The 9094-nt window shown below is 41.0% G+C and overlaps 1 long non-coding RNA gene across 1 annotated transcript; it reads right to left on the reverse strand.

The window, feature by feature from the left end:
* Positions 1 to 4688: 4688 nt before the first annotated feature.
* Positions 4689 to 7198, reverse strand: LOC136305393 (uncharacterized). Its single transcript, XR_010725314.1, has 2 exons — positions 7028 to 7198; positions 4689 to 6310 (listed from the first exon to the last, which is right to left on the reverse strand). It is a non-coding gene; the product is annotated as an uncharacterized lncRNA (long non-coding RNA).
* Between the last annotated feature and the right edge of the window lie 1896 nt (positions 7199 to 9094).

Here is a 9094-nt window from a genome sequence, read left to right on the forward strand (position 1 = left end):
CACCCTGCTTTGGGAACAGATCTTCTGTCTGTATCATTAATTTCTTTGTTTTCCAACTGAGTTGCCGTGCAGCAAGTATTGCAGCATCACTAAAGAAACAGAGCTGGAGCACAGAGCAGCTCAGCTGAGTGAACTTGCAGCTCAAACCATCAGAAACACCAAGAACAAAAAAGGCTGGGCCAGCTTTCTCAGCAGCCTGCTTGTGGCACTCAGACCTGAAATTACTCACTGCAAGTGTTCTCTCTAGGGTCTGACAGGACTGACATATATTGGAATATATATAACAAAATGATGAGGCAGCTTCAAAGAGTGACTCACAGAAAACCGGTGCTGGAGCACTCAGAATTCATAAGGGACTTTAACCACAGTCACAACCCTCAGTTGTTTGGTTTGCCTCCTTTATTCCTTTACTCTTGGGCTTTTCTTCCAGCTTTCTACCAACTGTGATATAAAACCATACTAATTAATCCAAATAAGCACATGTGCTATGTATTTCTTTCAAGATGGGATAACTACATACTCATCATTCCTGAAAACAAGCCCACAGTAACCAAAAGCGGTCAAAGCAGCACTGTTGTTATAAATTATAGCCCACAGCCACGGGTGTTCCTTGATGGAAGAAGAAGAAATATCAACCCAACCTCCTGGTCTGCTATGAGAACACTTGTTATAAATCATGTTTTTCCAGTGTTCTATTTCAACTGCATAGATCAGTATCCAATAGAGAGCTCCTTAAGTCACAGACAAACCCACAAAAACTGCTTAAGACCAACATTCCACAAAAACATGACAAAAAACTTCAAAGCAACCCTACAGTAGAGAAAATGGGGATTTAATAGGAGCTTAACATTAAGAATCCCATCCTCAAAATAATGCAAATTGATTTTAAAGTGGATTCAGGTTTTTAAATATTAAGAGCATAAAATTGAAGAATTAATTGAATTTACTGTCGGTTCAACATTGCTAATGTAAATGATAGATAACTGTATCGGGTCATTCTTGACTAAATGAAGCGCTATCTACCATTATTACACGACTAAAGGCTTTAAAAAATTCTGTTGTTAAATGCAATCAACTTTAAATTAAACTATGTGCATTCAGTCAGTGTCTTAAGCAATGATGAGGCAGAGATACCTTAAGGTGGTAGTAGGGATTTAGACCTCCACAACTTCTGATGTAAAATTTAAATAAGTTAGAATTTGAAAAAGCAAATTAACCTGTACTGCATTTTGCCCACAAAGCTCTTCCTTCCATTTTGATTTACCACTGGTCTCCACTCCTTAGATCAAAGCTCACAAAGTATTTTTGAGACCAACCAGCACTTTCAGCCCAATTGAAAAGTCACTGAAGGCAATGAAAATTACTTCTGTCAGCTTCAGTAAGGCCTTCTACAATCTCAGTACTCAGAAGCTACAAGGAGTAGGACTGAGAGGGTCTGACCAACTTTGCTGAGGATATCACTTGGCAATCAAACATCATTGGAAAAAATCAGAGATTACTATTTATATTGCTTCAGCACAGCCACTGCTGTTCTGAGATTACCTGCTGCACAATGGAAAAAGCAAAAAAAAGGATGTGAAAATACATATACCGACACTTGACTTATACACATCAGTATTCATCAATTAAAAGAGCCTGTGATGACTTCTCCAAACTGTCACTGGGGAATGACAAGCAACAGTCATTTCAGCCAAACTGGTACTCACATATCCTCTTGGCTGTGGGAATTCTGGGTCACACCCATTTCTTTTACCATTTTTTCCTGCAATGTAACTGAAAGTGACATTGACATTTGTCCCTTGGAAAAGTTACTGTTATCCTCCTTGTTGACAGGATTATTCTACTGCCTGATGTTTTGTTTATTTTCTAAGCAATTGCCAAGAATACTGTCTGTGCCTGTCATCAGTCTACATGTTGACTGGTATCTACGCATCACACTGGAAGATCAGAATCCTTAAAAGACACTTTCCTTCTCAACTCTTGAAAAGATATTCCCAACACCGCCAGTAGAATCTGAAGATGCCAGCTATTAGGAGACAGAATTGACCACAATTGAGTCAAAGTGCACCATCACACCTCCTACTAAGAAGATTTTAAGAACTGGAAAGTCTGTTCTTGTGGGAAATCCGCGGCGGGAGAAATGTTCACTCAATATGAGTGATCGGCAAATCTCGTTTATTGATAATTCATACAATGCTTTTATAATAACACTAATAAGCTCATGCATATTTCAAAAGTTAAGCTCCGGATTGGTGCTCAGACTAAGAGTCAGCTACGCCTCTTTCTACATTTCTTTGTGGTTACATAGTTTGAGTAAGTTTTTGTTTTACCGTGCTTCTCCCTCATATCTTTCAGCTACAAGGTCTTGTTATCGTATCCCAGCTGTGCTCAAGGACATGCGAACCTTACCGCCTTGCTGGTTCTCATGAGAGTGCCTGTGTGCTCAGCAAAGCTCCCTCATGTCTACGTGACCTTTTGCAGCTAGCCAGTTATCAATCACACTCTCCACACAGAAACTTTCTCCCTCAGAAATGCCCAAGATGAAGGAGAAAGGCATGCGTGGCATTGTGTTTGTGTCCAGCTGTCATCGCTGCGTAGCCCTAATCTTGGCATTCAGGTGGCCTGAGACGCTTTGAAGATGGTGTATTTAAACGATTATAACTCAACAACATTGTTTTCAGTCTTATTCTCATAACTGAAGTCTCCTTTATGTGTTACTGCACACTGGCTTACTTGAGACAAGCAACCAGGTTATCTGGGTGGGTTGGTTTTGGTTTTGGTTTGCTTGGTTTGGTTTTTTTTGTCAGAACCTTAAACTGTAGGTCTCTGGCAAGTCTTGTTCCGTTCTGCAAGCAAAACATGTTTTGTGCAAAAAAAAATAGGAGCAGGAGTCTGCCAGCTCCAGCTAGGAAGTAGTGAGCCTGGGTTCAGGGAAGTATTGGATCTCTTGGTTCATTTTAGGAGATAATGTCAAATCATTGTGGGGAAGGGTTAATCTAAAGAGTTACTAAACAAAGCAAGGCCTGACACACTTGCATCTATTACAAACAGGAATGACGGCACTGAGTTTGGTGGGTCTGTTTATCAGAAGGTTACTAATAAGGTTGAGACATCAGTCAATCTTGCATGGACTGCTGGCAGTAACAACACACGTTTTGGTATTGCTGGAAAGTACCAAATGGATGAGAAGACTTCCGTTGTGGTAAGAATTTTGTTACAGAAATGAGTATTTCAAGCTCCCCTAAATACTGAAAATTTGTAATGAAGCAGTTGCCTGAACTAGTTACTGAGGAAGTATGGTAGATTGCGAACTGTGGCTTCTGTTGTGGTTCAAATTTAAATTGGGACCTCACACATCGTACTTGTGAACTTATGGAGGAAAAGAAATCTTAAATATAATTTTGTCCATAGTGAAATAGTCTGACTAGTGTGCTTGGAATAGCATGCTACTGTGCTGAAAAATGTCTTTTAAAAGACAATGAAAGTGTCCTTTGAATTCTTAAATCCATAATGTAAAACCATATTATAATTACAATGGTGGAAGTTTACCTGAGCTTACAGCCTTCTCCTAACAGTAAGTTAACCGTTGAAAGTTAGCTGACGTGTGTGTTTTAAGACCAAGAACTGAAGTAGCAAGCATTTATGTTTCAAAACAACAATTAGTTCCAGGACCACTGAACCAAAATTGAAAATGAGAAATACTGTTGTTAAGAGCTCAAAACTTAGTAATGCAAAAAGGGGATTGCATATTCATGTATTTCTTGCTCATTAGAAGAAAAAAGAAAATCACTCCTGAGTGATGTGAACAAGACAGGCTCTGAGGGACTGCAGTAAGTATCTCTTTAAAAGATATAAAGACATAATAGAGGAGGCAGTGAAAAACAGCATGGCATTCTCTGAAGGCAGAATTTGCACCATTTGCTTAAGCTGAAAACTCCTGAGAAAAGGAAAAGATTGGAACATGCTTCTAAGAGAGGTTGGTCTCCAAGTAGCTCAAGAGTGTTAATGCATAGGCCACCTTCTCAGGGGACTGGGATACTTCTGTATGAATACTTACACAGTTTATAAATACTGTGATTTTTTTTTTCTTCCTTATAGGCTAAAGTGAACAATGCCAGCCTCATTGGAATTGGTTACACTCATGCCCTTCGACCTGGTACGCAGTTCTCACTGGTAACAGCAAATGGTGTTAAGTACTACACTATGGTTTAATTCACTGTCATCTTAAGAACAGACTAGATGAACAAAGGAGCTAGAAGTCTACGCAGACTCAGAGAACTAAAGGATGTCTATGGATGCAAGTTCCTGTGGCAACTAAGCCACATTAGTGAGGTCAAGGACCTGAGGAAGAGCACTGTACTGGGATGTCAGTGCATGATGGTTCTTGTGACTTGCTTTTGTAGGTGTAAAGCTGACCCTCTCGGGCTTGATTGATGGCAAGAATTTCAGTGCTGGAGGTCACAAAATTGAGCTGGGATTTGAGCTGGAAGCCTAACACAGCTTTAAGTAAAACAACTGGTGGTGCTCTGGAAGATGAAGGAAAAGTGTACCCGGTGCATTTCAGCCTTAATATTACTCAAAAATTTGAAGAAGTGTGAACTTTCTACTCTGCCCAAGAATGACTTTACCCACTGCTGAAGTCCAGAGTGTGCCAGCACAACAAAGGAAGACACTTGAAGGCATGCATGGAAGTTGTGATGTTTGTGCCACATTTCAGTTTCCTGTATTTTAAATCTGTTCCAAAAAAACCAAAAGAAAATCCAACCTCTCCCCATTATTGTATTGCATTTTGCATGTCCTATACTTCACAGCCTTTTATAAAAGGAGGTCTCTGTGTTGTAGTGGAAATTTGGGGTTAGAACAGAATGAAATAAATTGGTCACAGTCAGAACACAAGGTTGGTGTGTGTTGACTCTCACCAAGGTTCCATCCAGCTGGGGTTTTTGGTCTTTTTTTCATCTTTTCATGCAACTTTAAGCATGGTTAATAGATAATCTGCAAATGCTTTGTTACACGATACCTGTACACTGAAGATTTCCTTCTTTGGTTTCTAGGCTAACATTCTTACACCTCTCACGTTTTAGAGACCTGCACAGTGAAAGCAGCTTTTTCCATTATAGTGTTATTGAGCGCATCAACAAGAGCAAACCAAAAGTTTACATGTTTTAGATAATTTTGTTCCCATACAGGAAACAAGTATTAGGTAAGTACAACCATTACACTTAAAGAAAAAAAGTGCAAATCAGCAAAGTTAAGCAATTAAGTTCACAGTTCATTAGGAAGGTGACATCTACCAGTGACTGGGTATACCTTGTCCATTGTTCATTAGAAAGCCCAAAATGCAGCAAAACAGCCACAGGCGATGCCCAAGGGAAGACGTATCAGGACAGAGATCTGCTGTCTTAAGGCACAATTAAGAACATTCTCCAAGCAGTTAGAACAGGCATTCCCTAGTGTATCTTTGTGAAAAAGTGTCTGAGAAGTGGATACTAAAAGCTAAGCCATATGATTCACATAAGCAGCTGGTGACAGTAGAAGGCAGTTGATATTCCCTTCTCAGAGGCAGCAGCTTTTCACAGTTGGCTTCCCAAAGCAGCATGGCTTCAGAGGCAACCAGAGTGATTCTACATCTGGGTTTGTTCTGGATTGTTTGTTTCTTCTACCTGAAGCTGCAGCCAGCTCCAGTCTAGAGCCGAAAGAATAAATGAAATTCAACACCAGGCTACAGTTGAGCTTTTTCTAAAATAAAGGTAAAGTGTGCTAAGAGTTATAAAAAATTTACTGGGAACAAGTTGGTCAATTTCATGATGAGCCACGTGACTGCTGTTAAGGAAACAACCTATTTGCACTCTCCAGTATTTTACTCTCTCTTCAATATTCTGCATTGTTAAATTAAGGATCCCTGACACCCGCTCATCCCAAATTTGTGTGCAGTTTTGCAGTAGTTTTGTACAACAGCCAAGTGCTTTGCCCCATCCTTTACTGTTTAGCGCAGCAAGTTCCCAGCATGTGGCTCCCAGTTTTGGCAAGCAGAGTAAGTCAGGCGGCAGATTATGAGGGAACCGGTGCTTCCTATCTCTGTGCATCTCCTACTCTCCCCCTTGGCCATGAGTAAAATGCAGATTTCATTTAGCTGTGTTAGTGGTGGCAAAGTTGCACATTCAGAACTTCGAAGCCAGGCACTTCCTTAGTCCATTTACAGAAGAGTGAATACATTACCAAGAAACTCTGCTCTTGATCCTTCATTGTGTCACGCATCACATTTTCTAGTTGGCTACAAAGTTTCCGAGATTCCAGCAGCAGCTCCTCACTGAAAGGGGCAATTATTACACTATTAATTTCTGTGGCAGTTTAAAGAGATGCTGCCTCTGTCATCAAGAAATACTTCTGGCAGATACGCTGCAGAACACTGAAGTTAGTCAGGTCATAGGCTTGTAATTCATACTGCAACTTGAAAAGTTGGTGGCAGCCCCTGATTTACTAAATGGGGGAAAGGAAATGTATTCCAAGATGGATCTGGGTTCTTATTAGGTGGAACCACTGTTGCTAGAGGAAAAGCTGAGTAGCCTATAAACTTAAGGATGGGGCAACAGGCAAAGAAACAAACCAAGGTCTTTCATTCCAAGTGGTAACCCAGTTCATTTAAGCAAGCCGGAACTACGCATGCAGCAGTCTCAATGACACAGCTCAGCTACTGTGACCTTACATGACAATACTTCAACAGTTCTTGCTGGCAGTGTACTTCCAAGTGAGCCCAACCATCTCAGATTAAAGGAAGAAAACCAAAAAACCACTTTTGTTACTGAGGCTGGGGGAAGTGAAGCCATACATGATACCCAATTTTCATATGGAAGATCTGAAAGCCCCAGCAAGTCTTAACTACCAAGTAAACTAAGGCTGCTGACAACGCAAGCTGAACACAAAGTGTAAAATATGAGAAACCCTGTGGGCCATTATTTCACAAAGCAGGAAGCCTAGCTTTGTAGTGGTGGCATTAGCAGCCAAAGAACTCCAGACTTTGCCTCACCTTTTTCTTACAGATTCTGATAAATTGAATGTTCCAGAAGGGACTTGCAGCAGCAGTTGACCTGAGCTACCAAGACGGGATGTGTTCACGCTCTCTGGACTGCCAGTAACAGGACCACGCACTTTACTCTGAAGAAAACACAGAATATTCAGAGTGCAATTGTTCCCACTAGTTTTCAGCAGCCGGGAATATGAGACAACCTGGAACTTGGCTTTCATACTGATTCAAAAGAAAGAAAAGAACCATAGGATACACTCAATTTACTATTGTTTCAGTAGCCTGTGCTACAAACCATATTCTCAGGTTAAAGGGGAGTTCTTATTTTACTTACACAAGCAATTTTCAGCAAGTTCCACAGTTCTTTCTGTCGTTTCTCCTGAAGCCTAACAACTGTTTCCTCATCTTCACTCATCAGATTCATCACTTTCTCCACTCTGGGGAACAATTCCAATGCCTTCTGTTTGCAAACTACAGTTTTACTATTAAAAAAATAAAAACTAATCAGATCACACATGGGCCACTGCAGTAGGAGAACAGTTCTGAAGTTAATGATTTTCTGTTAACACTGCAAGATCTCAAGAGCCATATGCAATGAGTTTTAAACCTTCTCTTGCTGGAAGAGAAAATACCTTCTCTCAACTCTGAATAAAATGTGCAAAGCTCACCTGAGCTGAGCATAAATGACTCAAACTTCTTTTTCAAAGGTCTGGATTGCCTGTAGAAGCAGTCGTACTATTTCCTGGCTGTCACCGCCTCTCCTCTGATCTGGAATGAGAGCCAATATTACACAGAAAGGTCGGTTTATAGGACAGAGTGAGAAGATTCTTAGCGGCTCATTTCCACTACTGCTTTAATCCTGAAACAGCCAAAGTTCAGGATATGCAAGTTTGAGTGGGATGAATTACACTGAATTTTAGCCACCTTCTTCAAAATTTAAAGAACTTGAAAAGGAGAGTTGGGACTGGATCAAAGGAACAGTCGTGTCTTTCATCCTTTCTACCCAGAAAGGTTGGTTGTTGCTTGTGGCAACAGCCTGCTCTGAGAAGAGCTCCAGAGGAGTTTCGAGAACAGCTCACAAAGCACCAAGAAAGGAAGGCTGGCCTAGTGTGAAACTGACTCCCTGACTTCCCTCTCGAGAAAAGGCAATCCAGGAGAGCCCATGTGCTGCTAGTGTCTGGGCAGGCCTAGAAGTCAGCTAGTTTTCTCAATGATCGTTACTACACCTCCAAAGTTACACACAAAGCAAGCTGACCTCGAGCTAAAGCATCTTTTACCTCTTGGCTTCTCTCTGAGTCTTCAGTACAGCTCTCTGGCTTGTTCTTCTCTAGAAGAAAAAAGCAGGAAAGAAAAGGATTTCCAAAGAACCAAAACATGGAACAAATAGTTTGAGAACTCAAATCTTTTCTATACCTGTCTGCCATTTCAGAACAATGACAGATGAGTCAAAAAACATCTTTAGTGTTAAAGTGCTCCCAGTCCCCCACAATTTGGGTGGAAGAAACAGCCCTTTCACTGTCCTCTAGTGAGTAAGCTTAGCCAGAAACACTCCTGCATCTGAAGCTCAAGGCAGTTCAACTCACAAATCCTCCAGTGTTCCTCCTTGTTTACGACCTAGCGGGCTTCTCTGCAGGTCCACGATGTCTGTCTGCAGGGCCATCATCCTCTTCACTACCTGCTCCACATCATCTTCCTGAAAGCAGGGTAGAACATAAGCAACACAACAATCTCATACCTAGAGACACTACCACTCACACTCACACTGGTTCTTCCTTTCTCATTCTTATTTCTAAACAAACCAACAAGATGCAAACAGCAGCCTTGGCCAAAGACAAACGAGTCGTTTCAATTCAAGGAAATTCCAAGAGGTTTCTGGGGCTTCGCCAAGATCTCCCATTTCCCCCTAAGCCTTACAACAGAACGAGCTTCATGTAGTACTAATAATGGACAAAAATTGTGCCACACAAACCGAGGCAATGTGAAATCTGACATCAGTGCAGATACAAGGGGCTTCTATTTAAGGCAGGGACAATGAAGCTAAAGGGGGAGGAGGGGAGAGATAACAAAAAC

The sequence above is a fragment of the Chamaea fasciata genome, unplaced genomic scaffold, assembly GCF_029207755.1.
Source record: "Chamaea fasciata isolate MVZ Bird 193981 ecotype frontalis unplaced genomic scaffold, bChaFas1.0.hap1 SCAF_393, whole genome shotgun sequence".
NCBI classification, from domain to species: Eukaryota; Metazoa; Chordata; class Aves; order Passeriformes; family Sylviidae; genus Chamaea; species Chamaea fasciata.